The 20,851-nt window shown below is 42.1% G+C and overlaps 2 long non-coding RNA genes across 3 annotated transcripts in view; one reads left to right on the top strand and one right to left on the bottom strand.

Annotated features, from left to right (window-relative positions):
• The window catches only part of LOC135294646 (uncharacterized), a 49,829-nt gene that overhangs the window by 21,164 nt on the left and 7,814 nt on the right, over positions 1–20,851 (bottom strand). Inside the window, exon 2 of the long non-coding RNA XR_010356743.1 lies at positions 8,087–8,316. This is a non-coding gene — a long non-coding RNA (uncharacterized LOC135294646). The remainder of the gene's footprint in view (positions 1–8,086; positions 8,317–20,851) is intronic.
• On the top strand, positions 5,858–8,351 carry LOC135294645 (uncharacterized). 2 transcript variants are annotated; one of them, XR_010356741.1, is made up of 7 exons: positions 5,858–5,972; positions 7,051–7,080; positions 7,198–7,344; positions 7,428–7,538; positions 7,641–7,765; positions 7,839–7,995; positions 8,112–8,351. It is a non-coding gene; the product is annotated as an uncharacterized LOC135294645 (long non-coding RNA). The 2 variants fall into 2 exon arrangements; XR_010356742.1 differs by lacking the exon at positions 7,641–7,765.

Here is a 20,851-nt window from a genome sequence, read left to right on the forward strand (position 1 = left end):
CTTCAATTTTGTTCCCCTCTGCAAAAGCTCAGCTACTGTTTGAGACACTGTAAAGAAACAGAAGGAAAGTTGGTACCTTTCCACTTCGAGGGAGGCTCTATGGTCTCAAATGGGCAGCAAGAGCATGACATTTGGCAGGACCATGGGCTTCACGCCAGAGATATGCCATCAATACAGCCAAGAAAAATACAGATAAATTTACCATGACAGAAAACTGTGAAGTTAAAGTCCACATGCTGCACCTCAAGAATTATGTTAGATCTAGTGGGAATATACTTTGAAGGTTTTGTCTGCACTGAGACTGCTCTGTAGAAACACTGCTGTTCTCCCTGAGTTCCTGAGAGACACACAGCTCTGGTTTCTTCAGTAAAGAGCAGGGACACCTGTATGCCAAATAACCAGCAGCAGGAGTGTCTCAATTGATAAGGCACAATGGATCAGTAGGTGGCAAAACACACAGATAAGTTCTAAGGGCCCTTACATGGAATAGTTACAAGAAAAGGTTCTGAATCTAGAGCTGGGGAAGAAGCTCAGCTTGGATGAAGTGTGTGCCGGGATATTGGGTCTGTGAATTGGCATGGAAGAAGCTGAGACTGAAGGAAAGCCAAGAGATTAATAAACAGTCAGAAGAGAGAAATGGAAATAGTTGGACAAGAGAACCAGAACAAGGTAAGGAGGTGAACATAAGAAGCAGATACAGCTAGATTTGGTCCTGCTCACCAAGGAGTCTAGAGGTCAGATGAGAAATCCAACAGGGGCTACTGCAGTGTTACAGCATCTTCTCTATGAGTGCAGTATTACTTTTTCCACTACCTGCCCCACTGAAAGATCCTTCTCCTTGTCTGCTTCTATTTCCTCCCTCTCCACCCTTTGAGTACTCTCTACTCCATTGGAGGGGAAGGGCTGAAATATGCTCCCTTATCCAGGAAAGTGCTGGAGCGGACAGCAGAGGTGCCGCAAGATGTGTCAGTGGGGGTCTTGCAGGTTACAGCTGAGTGAGAAGGGATGCAAGTGGCGTAGAGGACCTCAGCCAAAGGGGTGCTGCATCCTGGGGGATAACCTCACCCAGAAACAGGGTTCAGCCCCACAGTGGGATCATGAGGGATGGTGCAAATACAGAGAAAACCACCTTAAGCTGCATATCCCCCTGACATCATCATCATCATGATGTTAGAAAAAGTCGGTATTTTGGGGGGAGGTGTCAGCACCATGAAATAATCAAATGTCAGTGCCCAAATTGGACTGCCCAGTTCAACAAGGCAGAGGACACTTCTGTTTTGGGAATTACTTGGTCTTGTGCCATTCTTTTCTCTATTTGGATCACACAGACACGGCTACTTCACCTGACTGCAGCCTCCCAGAGCCTCCCTTCCAATACTCAGTGCTCTTTTCCTGTCCTTCCCTGAGGCACACAGTCTGGCAGGAGAAATGAACTACTCCAGTTTTCTTCATTATTCTCCAGGACATGGGGAAATCCATGCCCTCTTACCAAAACCTCAAGGCTGCTGCAAGAGCAGTATACAAGGATTGCAGCCTGAAGACAATATTTGCTTGCCCTTCTTCCAAGCACAAACTGAACAGGAGTTTAGGTGAGGTTTTCAAGCCAGGCCACTTTTTTCATGAATCTCTTTCATTCTCAATCCCCTTGGCACAAAGCTGTGAGGATCATTTATTGCTAATAGTAACTGCAAGATCCATGACAAAATAAGTCTCTTCATAGGAATGGAGAGCTTCATAATTACAAATCTAAGCATAGGAAAATCTAGGCAGGAAAGGGAAAAAAACAAGAAAATCCCATGATCTCATAATTCCAACTGACTTTGGCAAGAACTACAATCCAAAATGCACTCAAAGCACTATGTGTCTATCAAAGCCTAATGAAACAAGCAGGAAATGGGAAGTCTCCTGACAGTTCAGCATTTGTATCTAACAGGGCCATAACCTGAAGAGATAATCTCTGTAGCTGGTCACCTGAGTTTCAGGCATCCACAGGTGAAATCCATAACACAGACCTAACTGCATCATCTTTAAAGAGAGGTTTTCCATTAGCTCTTTTCAGGAAACGTAGCAAACAGTTTCACTGAAAGGCACCTCTTAAACACATTTACATAAGTAAGCTTTCACTTACAAAAAGCAGCCTCAGTCAATCCACTGGGGTTTCCCATCACCCCCTAAACTTAGCAGCACATGATTGAAGAGCAATGGAGTAAGCAGCTTCTTCCCTAATTGCTCCTCCAAAGTGACTTTATGCACTGGGTGGTTGTAAGGGGTGGGGTTTCTCCTGCTCAGGTTCAGGGAACTTGGGGCTGGCCTAAGGACCAGTTTTCCTAAGGAGGTTCATTACACCAACTCCTACTACATTATTTATCATTTGTTTGTTCAGCTCTTTTAATTGCTTTTTTTTACAAGCATTACACTGCCTGCAGCCCTCCAGGGAGGACATATGCTTCTGTACCTCCTGTCCTGTGGTGCTGGGCTCTACCCTTCAGATGCCTGCTCTGTGTGTTCCCTCAGGGAAGTGAAGGCAGCCCTTTGGGGCAGAGATGAACAAATTCAGATGCAGAGAGAAAACTGGACAATGCATGACAGTGTGTCTATCAGCAGACCTGCTCCTCCTGGGTGTTTACATGTGCTGCTCCTAACTCACCTTCCCCCAACTGCCTCAGAAGCAACATCATGCTCTTTCTGAATTGAACAAGTCCAAGGATAGATAAGAATTAGTGTAACAGCCAGTGTTTAAGACCCCGTGTTCTGTGAGCCATCAACATCTAGCACTTGGCTTATCACTAGATGTCAGCTCTTAAAATTGCAATTATGAAGAAAAGCAATTTTAAGTCATTATCATAGGCTTTCTAAAGTGCATTTGTTTCCTTCAACCCCCGTCCTCCTTCTCTCAATGTCTATGCAATTGAATTTATTGGGACAGCCTGTCTTTGTAGGCAGGAAGAAATAACACCCATACAATGCTCTGCCTTCTTTATACTCATCAAATGATTGCTCCAGTGCACTTCTTTTTATTCTTTTCTTTTAAACAGCAAAGCAAGTAGGATTGAGGGTGAAAATCTTTTCCCAGTGTTCCTCTGGGCTGATGGGGCTCCACTGTGCCTCAGCAGCAGGGCTTTTCCTAAACCATGCTGCTGAAAAGTGCACACCACACTGTAATGCAGTCGCTATATATAGTCTGTAAAGAGCTTTTGGAAACCAGGAGGAAAAGAGCTATTTGATGTACAATAAATTATTAATTGTTATTAGTTACTATCTTGACAGGTTTCTGTTGCTCAGCTACCCTTCACCCCCAATTTGGGGGAAGAGTAGCTTCTCTCCCTTCTCGATTCTCTCCATGACCCCCTTGTTCTGGGCCACTTTGGGACTGACTATTTCTGCATCTTTCTTCCCCTTACTGACTGAGAACAGACTGAATCTCAGTCTTCCTTCAATTTCCCTAAACACACAATGTTGGAAATAACAGAGCAGTAGTGCCTCAGAGCACTCAGCACTATAATCTGCATTCTGTCTTTATATTTTAAGCAGGATTTCACACAGCTACCCCCTTGTGTTGGTCCCAGTACCTTATGTCTGAGAACAGAGTAGTAGTCTGAGCCATTTGCCCACGGCATTTCACCCCTTCTTGCATTTATTATGCCTGGAAAAGCATAGGTTCCTTTTTGGGGTATATTTGAGCTCACATGCCTCTAGTGTTGCAAACAGCCCTGCATGAGACTGCTGTGTGCCTGCCAGCTTTATCCTGTATGGAAGGGCTTTGTATGGGGAACACAGGTATGGAACAGGTCAGGGGTAGCTGAGAGGCAGTGCAGCTTCTGCCAGGATGGAGCAGAGCACAGCTCAAGTTCACCATCCTCCCTACTTGTTTAATGGGACTCTGGAAACCTCTCACCTGTTTGTGAGGTTACAGCTCTAAAACATACTTTTCATTGAAGTTCCCTGAGATGAACTTGAACCCAGAGCACCTCTTTTTACTCAGCTCTCTCTTTGACATGCACATGTCCTGCAAAACACAAAGAATGTTCAGGGGAGGATGAAGAAAATGGGATGTTAAAGCTGCCACTGTGTGACTGCAGGATAACCATAACCCAATCTCTGTGCTGAGCCATGATTTCTTGGTCCCATGAGCATGTGTCCTGAGTCAATCCAGCCCCTAAGAGAAAACAGGGAAAAATACTCATCCTTGTCTGAAAAATAATCAGTCTTCAAATGCTGCACAGAAAACCAGAAATGATACTTTCTCCATCAGTAGAGAGAAAGCATTAATTTTAACATGAAAATTTGAAAATATCACACAGGAGAAGTAAAATGCAGGGTAGGGCTCTGTAAGTAAGCAGCTTGGAGTCACAAGTCTTTCAGGCAGCTAAGAGGCATGGCACAGGCTACCTTGAGCATGAACAGCAGCTCCATCTAGCTCATGCCCCAGATCACCGTGCCTATTTGCTCATCTCATCATTTGAAACAGACACACTACTCAATTTGCAGGGAAGCAGGAGGACTCTTGCCTTTACCACACTATGAAAAATATACCCCATTGTCAGCCATGAGTGCAGCTGCACTACTGTGAATATGATTTATCTGCCAGGGCTGATGAAGACAAATGAGCTTTGGTGTGATTTCAAAAGCCAGGATAAAAACCTTCCCTGGGTGAGTTGGGGAGGAGGAGCACAACCACCTATACCACCCATACTCTCACGTGCAACTCCACACGTGGCAACTGTGCATGCAGGAGCAACGAAGATTGCAAGGAAGGTGGATATGCACATGAGGAAGCATATGAAAGATTTTCCATGTCGGTTGTTGGATATAAAGTGCTTAACAGAGGTTTTAGAAAAGCTTTAGAAAAGCTTTTCTAGACAGATTTGGACAGTTAATTCCAGACTTCCTCAAGCCAAGAACAAATAACTGGAAATACCTTCACCTACCATTGGAATCATGAAGATTAATTGCAAGAAAGGGTGGATTCCACTTTTGTAGAGAAAAGGATACAAGAGAATAACAGAGGCAGAGGACCAACATTTTTGCATCCCTATTCCAGAAAAACCATGGGGAATATTTTTCATTTCATTCTAGAGAAATAACCCATCTCCCCAGAGTATATGTCTATAGTTCTTGCTTCTGCGAAGAGCGCACTGGAGTATAAAGAAGAAATTCAGAAGTAGAAACGAAATAGATTTATTCTTTTTTAAAGTAGCAAACTTAAAACATTGCAAAAGGTTACAATGATTTAGAACACCCAGTCTGAGCGGCCACGCTTGGCTGTTCCCTGAGTACGTGTGAGGTGACTCAGCACACAGGGCTCTTGCGGTGGCCAGAATTGTGCTGCTTGCAGCCTCTTGCATTTCCCTGCTGCCTTCACGAGAGGCGCACCAGGGAGAATTCCCTGCTTGCCGTCTGGGGACATGGCACAGAGCAGCTCCTGCTTCTCTGTCACAGGCAAGTGCAACGTGGACAGAGTGGCTGCTCCCCTGTCTCGTGTGAGAGAAGGGATGTCAGCCATGAAGTTCATTCTTCTTAGTCTGAAAATAATTTATGACCAGGCTAACACTTTTAAAGTTTGCTGGTATGAATGGCTTGAAATGAGACCCTCAAAGACTGCCTAGTCCCCTGTATGCCACTACCTTGCACTAAAGTTGTGCATATGCATCGACCTATAATAGGTCACTACATTAGTCTCTCTGGGCTTTGCCATTTCTATTATATTATTATTGTCAAGCTGTGGGTGTGCACAGTCTCCCCCTTGGACAGACTCTGTGGTATCACTATCAGCAAAATCTAATTGGCTACCAGCATTCTGTTATCTCTATGAAGTAGCTGTCACAAAGGTGACACCAGAGTGTCAACACGACTGATTGGATGGCATTGTGAAAGGTAGTTACCTGGCATATAGTCTGCTCTAGCAGGAGATAAACTAAATTGCAGAAGATCATCTTCTTTGTACACACACAGATCACAGAGATTGGAAGAAGGTACTCACTCAGTCACTCTAATATCAAAATTGCCACAGAGGAAGAGAGCAAAGCCCAGAGTGCCTCTAGGCAGCCAAGAGCTGGGTTATATTCCTGCACTGAAGAGATCCCTTGTCATCCTTTTGCATCAGCTACAGAACTTGGAGATACTGTGCGATTATTATGAACAGGATAGGGTGTGCTAAGGTTATAATGAGTGGATGGAAAACCAGGCATTGACATTACAGATACTGGGCTAAAACTACTGTCAACCAAATCCTTTATTGATTTGTTGGCCCAGAATATTCTACATTAGGCTGTGAGGAAAATAGAAGTCATAATGACATAGGGGAGCAAAGTAGCAATGGTACAGTTGTATTAGATGGGTTCAGGTTGCCATTATATGTGGTCTACAACAGAAAATTTTCCTAAAAATACAGAATTAGTGTGAGAGCCATTTAGATGAGATAGATGCATGAGTGTCCACTCTCATGACATACTCTGTAGAGCAAGGATATTTACTGAAGTATCACTGAGCTTAAGCTAGGCATAATAGTTTCAAAAGGCACAAAGTCAGGGATCAGTAAAGTAAAGCAGAACACACATTGGCTTTCCCTTGTGGAGTAATGTCTGGCATATCATTCTCTCTAGTTGCTCCAATCAAATAGATAATCTGAAAATATTTTGATATTGTTATTCAAGTTGACCGTTATGAATGAGCAGGCACATAAAGAAAACTTCATCTGAAGCTGTGGTTGTCAGTGCATTTAGGAGTATGGTATGCAGTTCTGTTGTTACTGAGAAAAGGTGCAAGGGAACATCAAACAATTTGAATGGAAGCAAAAAATAGACTCTCTTGGACAAATGCAATCCTCAGTGATTCTTCTCTAAGCCAAGAGGAGCTGACAATGAGGTGCAAGATGAGGACTGCATAAGAGGTACACAAGAAGACTTTCCAGGGACTGTAGTTATAGTTCATCATGTTGCTTTCACCATAGTCAGTCAACAACAATTGTTAGGATTATTGAAAGAACACTCTCCAACCTCTTGATCCTTAAATTCCAATTATCAGTACTATTGAAAACTGTTTCCCTGCCAGTGCTGCCCTGCCTACAAAAGAATAACAATGGTAAGGTGTTTTCATCATCCCCTGGTTCATGTTGTCTGAATTAAAGTGCATTTATGATTTGTGAATCAGAGGACTAGAAAAAAATGTAGTCACTTAAAGCCTGCTCTCTCTTGTCAGTCCAGGCACCAGCCACTTTTAAATGTTCTGAATCCCACCTGTGGGATCTGAATGGATCTGAATCCCAATTGTGTAGTAGTAAGATATAAGCAGGTGAAGGAGAAGAGCAACTTCTGATCAACCACTGCAAGAGACAGCAGACTCCAAGTAAGTCCACTCTTTGGCTCCATCTCCCATTTGGAAAGTAAATTCTGGGGGAAGCAAGTTTAATTTTTTTTTTTTCTAAATAGCATCCAGAGATCCTACAGCTTCCCATTCTGAATCCTCCCTTATCACCCCTGCAAAAGAAACAATTAAGATCTTCCATACAATGCTGGTAATAGAGAGATTCTACACCTCTGGTGAGTCAGGACATTCAAGGCAGAACAGTGAATTTCCTTTCACGTCAGCTTTTAATTGTGTCTAAATTTCTCAATAAGCATCTTTGTTTTCCTGAACTTCAGCATGACTAGATCACTTGTCAGCAGAAAATGCTTCTGGGGGAAAATTATATGTCATTTGGAAAACATTTTCTAGCAGTGGAAGTCTTGAGAAAAAAAAAATTCTAGTTTCTTCAACACCATCAAAGGTTGGTCCATTAAGAAGAAAACATGTTATGTCTGTAAAGTCTATATTTGCTATATTCATTGTTTTCCTTTTAGAAAGATCTATATGCAGGATTCGTTCTTGAAAGGACAGCGAGGCCCTTTCTACAGTAGGACAACGTGCTCTGTACTGATGTAATTGCATTTATGCCAACTTCTTCAGAGTAGGCAGTGCTTTAGCTGACCTTGAAAAACACTGAATCTGTCCAACAGGGTAAGTTTGCTGGAGGTCATGTGGAGAATGAAACCTCAAAAAACTTGAACTTTTATGCTAGTTCTTCAATATAGCAGGAATGTTAACTGACCTTATATTTTTCTTGTGCATGTCAGACAATATTCCAGGACTACAGATAGAGGTGAAGAATTTGCTGCACCATGCCTGGGTGATAGCTTCCTCCAGAGCGAGGGCAGTGAGAAAAGAATTGAGGAATTGATGGTGATTTCTCCAAGTTCCCCATCAATGTCAGATTCAAACCATTTGATGTCATTAGAAGTGAAGCAGTCTGTTGTCATTTTTCTCCTCTTTATATTGCCCCTGCAAGCAGACAAAATAAAGGAAGGGAAATTAAAGCTCTGGAGGGCTTCTCTTCCCTCCTTTTTTTGTGCTTCTGTCATTCTCTTTAACTGTTCTTCTTCTTGACTGCTCAGGAACTGTCATCTTGTATAGCGTCCAGGGGGTCTCCAGCAATCCAGTGACAAAAAAATAATACAGTGGGGGAAAATCTCGCATAAGAGGCAGATGAAAAAAAGTGATGAAGCCAACATTCAAAAAAAATTAAAAATAAAAACAACAAAAAAATCAACAAGAGGGAAGCAATGGGTTTGGAATGGTTGCATTTGTTACTGTGCTCTGAAAATATCAGTAATGATGAAGTAGAGGCCATAAATTGCTTTGAAACCCTCTATGACCCTTTCCCTATTCTCTGTCACTCTGGAGATGAACTGTGTGCATTGGAAGTTTCTTTCTCCATCCCTCCCTACCCGACCCTCTTCCTTTTTCCTGTGATTTAACAGATACAGTAACCTTTGCGCTTTTTATTGTACACTCAGGAAATAAAATTCCACTCACTTAAGCCACATTGTGAGTGGCAAGGCAGCCATCAACTCAGGTGGACTGAAGAGTGCAGCAGCTCAGAAAACCCAAATCAGGCAGAGTCTACACTCCATCATGAGTTGAAGAACTACTCCACTGTCCTTTTCCTGCCCAGGCTCCTGCCCTCTCATTTAACAGTAACCTGCAGCTACCTAAACTGGTCCAAACCCAACAACCCAGATCCCATATCTCCCCCATGAGGTTTAGGCAGAATGACTTAACTCCTTGGCTTGGAGAAATGGTCACATATGTGAATAAACAGCTTTATGGAAGCACCTGGAGTCCCAGAGGAGATATGAGACAGATGAGGTCAATCACATTAGAGCCCTGGAATTACATGTTAAGGCAGTTTTTGGCTTAAACAGAAGACTGGGAATCACAGAGATGAGTTTTCTGTGTTTTGAAAAGGCTGGCGTGTACAAGGACTTCTGGAGCGATCAATAAAAATGCCCATAACTCTGTGGCACTATCACTAACAAAAACATTGTAAAATACAGAAATGTCAGTTATAGGGCATCTCTGAATTAAAATCCTGAGCCTTTGTAGAGGTGAACTGGGGTGAAGACTAAAAAAAGAGGCATGGTGTTCACTGGACAAGAACTTTCAATCCACTGTGTAGCCATTGGAAGAACAGCTCTCATAATTCCTTTCAGGTCAGCAGCTCATGAGCATATCAGAACTGCCAGAAAGGCAAGTCCCCTCACTCCTGAGGTCTGCCAGCCATGGCCCTTCTGTGTGAGAAGAAGGTGTAAACACCCTTGCAATGACTTGGTCTGCCTTTGAGAAGCTGGTGTTCCTCTCAGTTGAGATTTCCTTTGGGGAGCCATTTATTGGGTTCCTTGTGTGGGCACAGGGCCTCCCTTTGAACCTTATACTTCCAGCATGGAGAGAGCTGAGCTCCCTCACCTGACAGATGCCCACTATATGAGAATTCCTGACTTAGTGGACATTTTTGTGTTGGGTAGATAGAGCGCTGGTAAAAGAGTGAGAGAAGTGCTGTTTCTGGGCACTTTTGGCCATAAATCTTGTGCCACAGGATTAAGTAAAAGAGGTAATAAATCTCTTAAGGATTGTAAGACACAATGCCAGATCCAGCCCTTGGAAAAAGGAAGTACAATTCCATCGACTGCCAACACTTGTTTGCATGAGACTTTATCACATTTCCTTTCACTATCCCCAATACCAATGGCTTGTCTGTTTCAACTGTCTCTGAAGTAAATGTTGCTCTGAAAAAAGAGCAGCAGGCCAGAAAATGCTATTTCCATACTATTTTCTCATGTTGCCAAAAGTTTTCATTACCCAGCACACATAATACAGCTGGAGGCAGAGCAGGCTCAGAACAAAGCCACTGTGACTGCATAGATATCCTTCTTGCTCTTTCTGCCAACACCTCTAGGGTGAAATTCTCTTGCTTGACTTAGAGTATCCTTCAGGCATCATGAGAGTGGCCCCATTGACACACCAAAAAGAATTAATGCAGCACTCCCAGACCTTTAAGCACCTCTGGAGTTCCCCTGAAAGGACATGGATGGCCCCTTGTCACAGATTATTTCCATCTATAAGAACGTAATTTTGTGAGAACATACACCAGAAAGCTACAGATGGTCTACATCATCACACATCTCCCATTGTTGTTCTCTCACGTACAAATACTCTCTACCAAAACCACTTTGAACAGCCCAAAGTATCCAGATATGCTCAGTAGGGTGCTAACAGAGTGAAGCTGATCAGATGACCTCAGCGACATTTATGGCCTTTACACATTCTAGGGAACTCTTCACTTCCACAGCCACAAGGGCCAACCAGGGAAGATGCCTCAGCATAAATTCCCCAGCAGGCATGTGTGAGACTGACGAGATTCTGAGTCAGCCAGACAATGAGTCATTGCCCTCTGGAGGGGAAAAAAAACCCAAAACCTGTCAAAGTTGGTTTTCCAAAACAAGAGAAAATTGTTCAAGTTTAACAAATAGGTAGGCATTTGGCTGGATTGGGAAAGTCCTTGTTCCTGTATTTGCCACCTCCCAAATCCCAGGTGAGTGCTCCAGCAGGCCTACACAGCCAATCTCCTCCTCACTTGACAACTACTGACAGCTAATACAAAGCGTAATAGCCCCCCCTCCCCCACAACACCCCTTAGGCAAGACTAAGAAAGTACTTCAACTAGTGAAAAAAAAATACAAAATACCTCCAAAAAATCTGAGAAAAGTCTTGGCTTCTAGAAACAGGGCTGTAGTAAGGGCTTCTATGTGACTTCCAGCTTCCTTGGTTAAACCCTTGGGCCTTGCTGTTTGGTTTTCAGGTCCAGCTGGTCTTTTCCATCAAAAATTCTCAGGTGAGATCAAAAACTCCTTCCAAAAAAGTTACATTAAAAAAAACCCACCAGAACATTCTTGTGATTTCACAAACTGAAAGTCTTCAATACACAACTGTTGGAAAAATTCCCCATTGAGCTTCTGTGAAAGATGCTCCAAGAAACAGCAGTGGTACAAATATTATAAATACCAAGTATCCAGGCTACAGGTAAGCAAGAGTTAGATATAAGAGAGCCTGACCTTGTTTCTGAATCTCCATATGCCATACTCATTCACTGTGGAAGCATTCAAACAAGCCAACAGTTGTTCCTTTTCTTTTTGCCAAATAATAAATCTTTCAGACATCCTCACTGGAATTATTCATACATGCAAACGGTCAGCTACTGGAATGTGTTTCTTCACAGGTTGCTGTTGCTCTTCTTCATATTCCCTGGGTTTCAGGCATCCCCTCATAGAACCCTCTGACGAAATAGGAAGACAAAATCATCTTTTAACTTCACAAGGTAGTATTAAGTTTTTGCTACACAAAAGGGAGAAGAGAACAGTTGACTGTCCTCTGGAACCATACAGAAGTAACAGCTTTTTTCTTTTAAAGACTAGGTGGTTTGGAAATCAATTATGATACAGACATCTGAGTGCCAAAAAGAAATTGCTGGGTTAATTGGAGAACTAATAAGACCAAAAGAGTGCTGTGGACTTGGATGGGACTGGGTAATTGTGATCGAGGTAACAGGGTAAGAATCAAATATTTTCATCTGCTAATACATTTGGATGGAATTTTTATTAAAAACTTCATAACACCCTTCACCATTAAAACAGGAAAGAAAGATTAAGGAGCTGAGAAACCACAAGTAGAAAAAAGTTTTGAAGAGAAAAATCTTTCTTGATGTTGAAAATCATTTGACTAAGAAACTGCTTCCTTCTGCCTGGTGTCTTTCATTGGAGGTCCCAGAATATCAAAGGGGAGCAGTCAAATTATGATGATTGGCAAGTGCCATTATTTAAACTTGACCATTAAAGTAGAGGACAGGGATTAAGGTCAGATGAGTTTACAGATTATGTTACTGTAAGCATAGTTAGTGCTGACATCCAGCCATGTTCAGCTGAAGAAGCAGAGACTCATCTATGCTTCTAAAGGCACCAGAAAACAAAAATTAAAAGCTTTCCAAAACACATACTGTCTTTTTTTTGGTTTTTTTTTCTTCCTTTAACTAGTTCCAACAGATATTTGTCAAACTCTGATTTTCATTTTTTTTATTCCAAAGAAGAAATTCAATAACTTTCTCAGGCAATCTATTTTACTGCATAAATATTCTTACTGCTAGAAAGTTATTCCTAATATGGAGCAAGAGGATCTAGGTTACAATTTAATCCCATCATTTCTCATTCTTTCCTTGGTAGATGTGGACAGCAGTCTTATCTCCACAGATACTGAAGGTCTAACAGCAAATTCAGCTTTTCTTACTGTCAGGCATAGAGCTTAATTACAAGATGATTTCAACTCTTACAGCTCATATTTGTATATACACTATGCATATTTATGGCACATGCCAAAGACGACTGCTTTGAATGGATGGTTGTGAGGATTTTGTTGAGGTGAAGAAAACAAATTGTCATTGCTGGCATTACAGCACAAGAAACATTTTTCACACACCCTCATAAGTATTCCATACACACAGATATATACATATATACACACAGTTTTCCCATTAAAAGCAGTGTTGTTTACAGTGTTGTTTACCCTGACAGTTCTGAGGGCAACCTAATGTTACCACAAGTGTCCTCAGCCCACATCTGCACGCAACCCCCCAGTGCATGCACAGGCACAGAGGGTATAAATGCTCATGGATTTGTGGTGCAGACTTGCAGATGGTATAAATCAGTGTTGCTCCTACTCAGCCTAATTTCTATTCAAGCTGGCCATAAGGCATGAACAGACAAATACGTAGATCTCCATGTCTACCCAGCCATATGGGCTGCATACCCAGGTGGGTGTGCATTGCATACCTTCCTGGCCTGATGGATGCTGCAGCTCAGCTGCCAGCCCGGCCACCCAAAGCACAAACTTGAGCACCATCAAGTTCCCATACAGAGGATACTGTCTGAGGCCCTGCAAGAAAGGCTGTAAGCAGCACAGTGCGTTGCAGCAGGGCCCTGTTGAACCAATTAGGGTTAACACATTTCTGGTTAATGAGAGGTGCCGGTCATGATTGTAAATTAATATTTTCCAGTGGCTACCCATGCACTCAAGTGTCAGTATTGATCAAACTTACCTCTGCCCAGTTAATGCTGATGGATTCAACAGCAACATACGCCTGCTCATCTGTTACCCAATTAAGATAAGCTCTCGACTCATCCTAATAGCTGTATTTATTGTCATCAGGAATATTGATGTATCCCTGTGCTAACTGCAAGCCAACGTAGACACACGAGCACATGTAAAGGACACAGTGCCACTCCGGGAATTGTCCCAGGCTCAAACCACAGGGAGAAAGTACTTTGTTAACCTTCATGTTCTGTTTTCAAGGGAGGCAGTGTTTTCTATGGAGAAGGGGAAAAACAAAAAGGTTCCTCCCCCTTCTCTAGACTTAGTAGTAGTAGTAGACAAGATTCAGGTATGCCCTGCTCCACATCAGAGAATAAGCAGCACAGCAAGCTCCACAAATAAACTGCTTGGGCTTGTAAAGACTAAAGCAAATGGAAGCCTCCTGTTGCACTGGGAGTCTGGCGTGTGAGAAAGGCTGGGCATGTAAGGAAAATGCCTATGGGAGGAAGGAAATAAGGATTAATGAGCATCTTCTTACATGGTTTTCTACATTTTTAGCCTGGCTGTCTGAATCAGAAGCTGCTGGGTAGCTAATGGGCCTTGGGTAAGGGACACAACAGCAGCTGTCTACACAAAGCAAACAAAAAAAAGAAGATTCTATGAAAATTTAACATTTTCCTTGCAGTGCAAGGGGTTCATTCCTTAAAGGCCAATATACAGCCCACCTGAGATCCACTAGCCCATTCCTGGAAATAGACTCCTGCCTGTAGCAAATAGGCTATTAAACAGAGCAAGAGATCAGGACCCATTTACTCATAAAAAGGTCATTCTAAACTAAAACAGAAGTGAGAGCTCAGAGGAGGCCAGTTCATCTCTGCAGCCAAAGTGCAGTCATGGCAATCCCAGCCAAAGTAACCACCCTGTGTGGCCAGGATTGCACACTGTGTTATATATAAGCTGAATTTTTAAAAAAGGGGTTGTGGATTGGCTCAAAAAGTTAGAAAACTGTTAATAAGGGTCTTTTAGTGTACAACACATCACTGATGCCTTTTCCCTGTGATGTGAACCAAAGAAACAGCACCACCTCACTTACGCAGAGGCTGAGTTTGGTCCCAGGAAACTGTTGGAATCTCAAGTCATCAGTAAAAATCTATCCGGTGATTTTCATAAGTGGTAGCTTCCATTTGCCTTCCAATTTGACAGATGCCCCCAAGGCAATTTATGGTCCTTACTAAGCCTCAGTTAATGGCAGCTCATGCCGAGTGACAAAAGTTTGAATGGGATCTTGCAAACGGACGCTTTTAATCCACCAGAGGTAGACTTGCAAGCCTGCTGCCACAGAGTGATGGCAGAGCTCACGCTGCTGCTGCTTCTGTCCAATCTGTCCTTTAGATAAGTGAAGGACACCTCTCTCCAGGGCTCTTCACTTAGTACTTTTCATCGTTCACTAAATTAAAAAGTGAGCAATTGACAGCACAACTTATTAAATGACTCGTCTCCCTTCTTCTTCCTACCACCATGGCCATGTTTTAACAGCCACAGACACTTTGCTGGTGTCTTTTTAATTTGATTTAACTAAAAAAATAACACACAAAGCCATTTGGCCTTGTGCCACTCAATGTACTGCTATGGAGCAGGCATGAGTTATAGGGTAATATTTCACACCCTGTTGTGTCTTATTACTTAACTAATAACAATATTTACCCAGGGTTTTCCCCAAGCAATTCAGACAGGTTTAAAAGAAATCTTGATTAAAGAATGACAGCCAAAGTATTGGATGTTAAGTATAAATAAGAGTAATGTGAAGAGAGTGGAAGAGTTTACTGTTGCATCCTGGTAGTTTGCAGTAAATCAGTATAATATGAAAGTTCCTCTTTACTGGGCTTCTCCAGTTGTCAACTCCCTTGCTGCAGCCCATATAGAGATATGCCAGACCTCTGACTTGCACAAGTGCAGCTCTTTTAGGCTGCAGCAGCAACACACAGTAGTAGCCTTTGCTTGCCAGAGACTGAACCAGTCATGCTAATCCCTCAGTCCCTAGACTAAGGGAATAATCAGCCACCTCTCACCTCTTCTGGGGCTAGCCACCTAGAAATTAAATTATTGCAAACTAGAGTATCACAGACTTCATCTAACATGAGTTCTCTACCATTCTCATTAATTTGCAACTACTAAAATACTTTCTGCTGATAGAAAAAGCCACCTGTAAGAGTATTACCTGTGAAACACTCTGCTGAGGCAGACAAGGGCAAGGACCAAGTAAATTACAAGGGTATTAGATGCTACCAGTAAAAGCACTCCCATTCAGGGTAGAGAGGATATGACATTTTTACTGGTTCGCATAACTCTTTCACCAGTCAAGCAGCAACTGTCTCGTTGGTAGATTATTCCTTGTTTTTTGCACCTTGCAATTTCTGCTGAAATAGTCGGCATTGCCCTCTGATCAAGGCAGGATACAGAGCTGTCAAAGTCCTTGTCTCACTTCCTTGGGTAATTCTCCAGCTGACTAAGAGACTTAAGCAACACATCCATTCACCTAAGGAAGGCACTGCAGATTCCTCCCAACCTAACTGCATTGAGAAAATTCATCTAATACTGTAAATACAAGGACTCCTGTCAAAAACAAAGAAGAAAAAATACATTCAAATTTATGTTCAAGTTGCTATTTTCCTGACTGCCTCATAGATTACCTGCCCACTGAAAGGAGGGGGGAACCATTGCCACTTTCTACAGATTCTTATTTTCCCATGGAGATTTTCCCTCCACAAGTTTACCAAGCTCTGAAGCAATTCCTATGTAAGAGTTGCTAAAATCACTGTGCTGGTAAAGATGTATGCAAGCCAGGGCTAAGCACTCTAAATAATGTAATTTCTGTAGAATTAATTAAGCTGATGAATGGGCAAAATCCTGCAGTTGTTATTCAAGCAAAACATCATTCCAAGATGCTGAAAATTTTGAATGAATGAAGGCTTCAGGATTTGGTCCAAGAGTTGTAATTTTGGAGCAGGCACCTTAAGGAACATGAGTCTCTTCTGACATGACCTTGTGACAGAAGATGCTCTTATGGTCCAGTCCCACATCATACCAGCAGCAATCTGTCACAGGCTACGTCTGAGAGGACTGCAGCTGAGGAGAAGTGAAATGACAAAACATTTACCTCTTTCATCAAGCTCTGCAGAGGTTGTCTTTTTAGCCTTCAGTATTTTAGCATTCACCAGCCTTGCTTCCACACTGGAAAGACAGGAAAGACTTGTTCCTTTCCAAGAGCTTTATACTGCAGGAGAGCTTATGGACAAGCAACTGAGCAGTATTTGCATTTGCAGGGTCTGTATCTGTGCTCAAATGAGATCCAGCAATGGAAAGTCACAGTGGTGTAAAAGGGCAGGGAAAGACTGAGATTCTGCTTCATCACCTCACCAAGAGAGAAAGGAGTCCTATGAGCCAAGCAGAATCATGTGGAGGTGATACCTCTGAGTAACTAAGGAAGCAGGGAATGAAACACCATACCTTATAGAGAACGTCCAGTCCCAGCTAAGGGAGCACTTTCTATTTTCCCTTTACACTGGCATCACCTGCACCACACATTTCCTCTTCTCTTCCCTCTAAGCTGCATTCAGTCCAGCCTTCCTGTTTTCAGGTCTGTAGCCCACCAGGTCCAACCCAAGGCCTCTTTTCCCCTGTACAAGCACTTACCTATAGTTCTCTCACACACCAGTCTCTACTCACAGCCCTTACAGTTCACACTAGGGACTGGTGTGAACTCATTATTAACTCTGCCAGCTGTTTTAGCACCCTGACTCTCAGCACACCAAACCAGAAAGGTCTTTGTTCTCCAGGACACCCCTCCCAACTGACTGACTGGGTGGCTTATCACCCAGAAGCAGCAGCTTTTGCCCTGCCAGCTTATTTCTATATGCCAATCCTCCCGTGCTAGCAAAAAAGAGCCTTCCCTCTCCTCCTCCGGACCCCTACTGCTTGTCTTTCATTTCTTTCCTAAGGGAAGGTAGAGAATCATACCACCCCTCTTGGCTTAGCTGCTTCTGCTGTGCATATTCTGATCCTTGCAGTGGATAGAGCTTAAAAGCAAAGTAGAAATGGCCTTGGGATAAGAGATCATATCCTTATGGGTTAAACTACAGGCCAGGAGCTAAAACCACTGCCAAAAAGAATAAATGTGGCATACAGTACTAGATTCTGTTAGGAATATAGGGATTATACTTTAAAAAACAAAAATGCAGGATGATAAAAGGCCGTTAAACCCTGTGCATATGCTTAATGGAGCCAAAGCTTTAATGGACCAAATTTAAATGAGTCCAGGACTTATCCAGTAGAGTCAAGACAGATAGATCAGACTCAGCTCAAGCAAATGATGCTCTTTGGAGTTATGGGACAGGCCTCAACAAACAGAATGGCAGGCAGGAAAGAAATGATAACTTAAAGTACAGGTCCCATAAAGCCTTGTAGGGTCTCAAGCTGTTACTGTGAAAATTGTTTTTTAATCTTTTATTCCAATACAGAATAGGCAGAGATATATGTCTCCATTTTCTCTTAGACTGAGGATCTAGCCCTTGAAGGAAGGCTGCAAGAACCATGTGTCCCATTTGTCTTTTGTTTTTTAACAAGAGCACAGGACTTAATATTGGAAGCTTTAATTCATAAGTGATCTTCCACTTCTGTTGACAGACACATATCCAGTCTTCTCCATTTCTCTCTGATGCTGGATGTCTTTTTCCAAACTTACTCTTTTCCAGTTCATAGCAACTTCATAATCTGTTATGAGTGGGGGAAGGAAACTAAGCACCCTGTGGAGAAGAAAAGTAAAAAGAACAGGAGAAAGAAAAAAAAAAAAAGAGGAAGAACTTCTAGGTAAAAGCCCTAGAAGAAAGACAAATTCTTAATAATGGGATCATTTTACAGAACACTGCTTTCCTCTGAAGGCCCAGTGCATAAGCTGCACTGGGGAAAGGTTCCTGCTGAGGCAGTGGAGACTCCTGAAGCACGCAGGACCCAGAGAGAGAGAAATGAGAGACTAGCAACTAATTCTGTGTAGAGAAATATGACTCCCTTAATAACACTCTTTTACATCTTCCTACTTCCCCCCACCCATTCACATAGCCTTCTGCTTCTTCATGGAAAATGTATTTGAGCATCATGTCTCAAACATTAGAACTCTATATCCTTTGTGGTACCCTAACTCGTTTCCAACTCCACATGCCTGACTTTGCTCACCTTGGCAGGAAGACCATTATACTCATGATTACTTTGACAGAACAAACCCCATTTTCTTACCACATTTCCTCCCTATCCTCTGTGGCAGTCAGTCTGTAGATCTGCAGCAGCCTAGGACTGCATCTCCCAGATATCACGACACCCCTGCACTGTGCTGCTGCCCAGTCCCCAGTGGAAGAGCCTTCAACACCCAGGCCCTACCTGCATCACCTTTTTTGTTTTAAGACATGGTTTTGAGAATCCTGCAAGTATGGGCTTCCAAGGCCAGTGAGGATAGTGTCCACCCTGGCACACAGATTTTTCTAGTGAGAAAAATACTAGGTCCTAGAAATGGTGGTGTGCTGGAAACAGCATTCTAGGGATGAGCACTGGTGTATGCAGTCACCCTGTAACCCTGAGACTAAAACAGGTGCCAAGTTTTGTAAGGAAATATGAAACCTCCCATTTTAGAGCTACCCATGTTATTCCTGAGATACCAGAGGCAGAATAAAAGAGAACTTTATATACTAAGAGCTGAAGGAAAATTATAATTTTTGCCTGATTTTCTAGCCCTGACTGTTGAAATTCACCTAAAAATTTCAGTATCAAAATACTGTGTTTGAGCTAGAATCTCTCTTTTAAATAGCAAGCCAATCTTAATTTGAAAAACTGATCTATAATTTTTTCAGATATTTCATCCCAGTGGAAAGTTATCCTCAGAATGAAAAATGCCTTACTCCCTCTCCTCGTCTTTTCTTTAATTTAGGATGTAACTACTGGGTTTTGTCAGAATTTTTTTTTGCCAAAATTGCTGCAATCTTCTTCCTAAGTAGGTAAACAGGGCCTATAGTGATGCTTCTCAGTCTTCTCTAAATAGATTGAGTTTCCTAGGTAATCTGAGGCATATTTCCAAATTTTGCATCATTCCAGTGGGCTCTTCTCTGCATCTTTTCCCATTTATCAATAGGCCCTTGATACATTTTGCAACACACTTAAGTTAATGTTGGAAGAGAAATCACTTTTTTTCAACTTTTGAGGCTTTTGTTTACTTGATTTCTCACCTGTAACATTATGCATAACTACATACCATATTCAGTACAAAAAAAAAAGAACAAACCACCAAAAAAAACCAGCCCACAGAGGAGGCTCTTAAAGGTCAAAAACTAAACTAACAAATTTATACCAGATAAACCAATCTAAGCCTATTAATTTATTTTTCCCCTGTTTCCACCTCTGCATGCAGATGCTACAGAAGCTTAAAGAACCTTATCCAGTGACATTTTAAGTTCAGACAGAAATAGCCTGGTCCTATTATCATTTCTTCCTTTGGAAAACCATGTTGCAAGACTTAAGGGAAGTTTTTCCTAACACCTAAATTATTCATATGGCTAATTTAATCCTATTTCTTTTACAACCTTAAACCATGCCTGTAAATCTTCTTTCTTCTATGTCCTTAAGCAAAATAAATTGTATTCTGTTATTCCTACATCCCTAAGCCAATCTAACATCCTTTTGTTACTCCTACACCCTAAAGCATGTCTGCGTATTTCTCTAAAATGTCCAATCCTTTAAAAGCTTGTACAGAATCCTAAAACCCCAAGTAGGCTAGTCATATCTATGTTTACTTCCAGTTTCTATATATACACCATCAATGAGAATTTGCAGTTGATTCTCTGCATTTCTTCCATCTCAGGGACTCATGTCACATGAAGATATTCCAAATCTGTCTGAACTGAGATATCATTACTGCCAGTCACAATAGCTCCCATCTTGCCAGTTCAGGAATTGCTACCACTGCCTATGAAGCTCACCATCTCGAGTGGTATCTATTTCTATTATACATATACATAAAAATGGAATTTGTCCTGCAAATGGCGTCACTGTTGAATTTCACCCAAACGAGAAGTAAGCTACTCTTTAGAGTAACTGTGGCAAGCAGGGGATGGAAAACAAATAACCAAAGTTATCAATAAGGAGTGGTGAGCGTTGGCTGCAGAAGCAAACACACAGCAGAACAAATGATTTCTTCAGCGATAGACCACAAGAGTCTCATCAGCTGAGTTTTTGAGTTTTGTTTTTAATCTAGGTCACCATCAATGAACCTCAGACTGCCAGCTGTACATCAAGCAGCATCCTATACAAGAACACAACATCCATTTGCCTGGTACTGTAGATGGTATTTTAGACATGT

The sequence above is a fragment of the Passer domesticus genome, chromosome 2 (assembly GCF_036417665.1).
Source record: "Passer domesticus isolate bPasDom1 chromosome 2, bPasDom1.hap1, whole genome shotgun sequence".
Classification (NCBI taxonomy): domain Eukaryota; kingdom Metazoa; phylum Chordata; class Aves; order Passeriformes; family Passeridae; genus Passer; species Passer domesticus.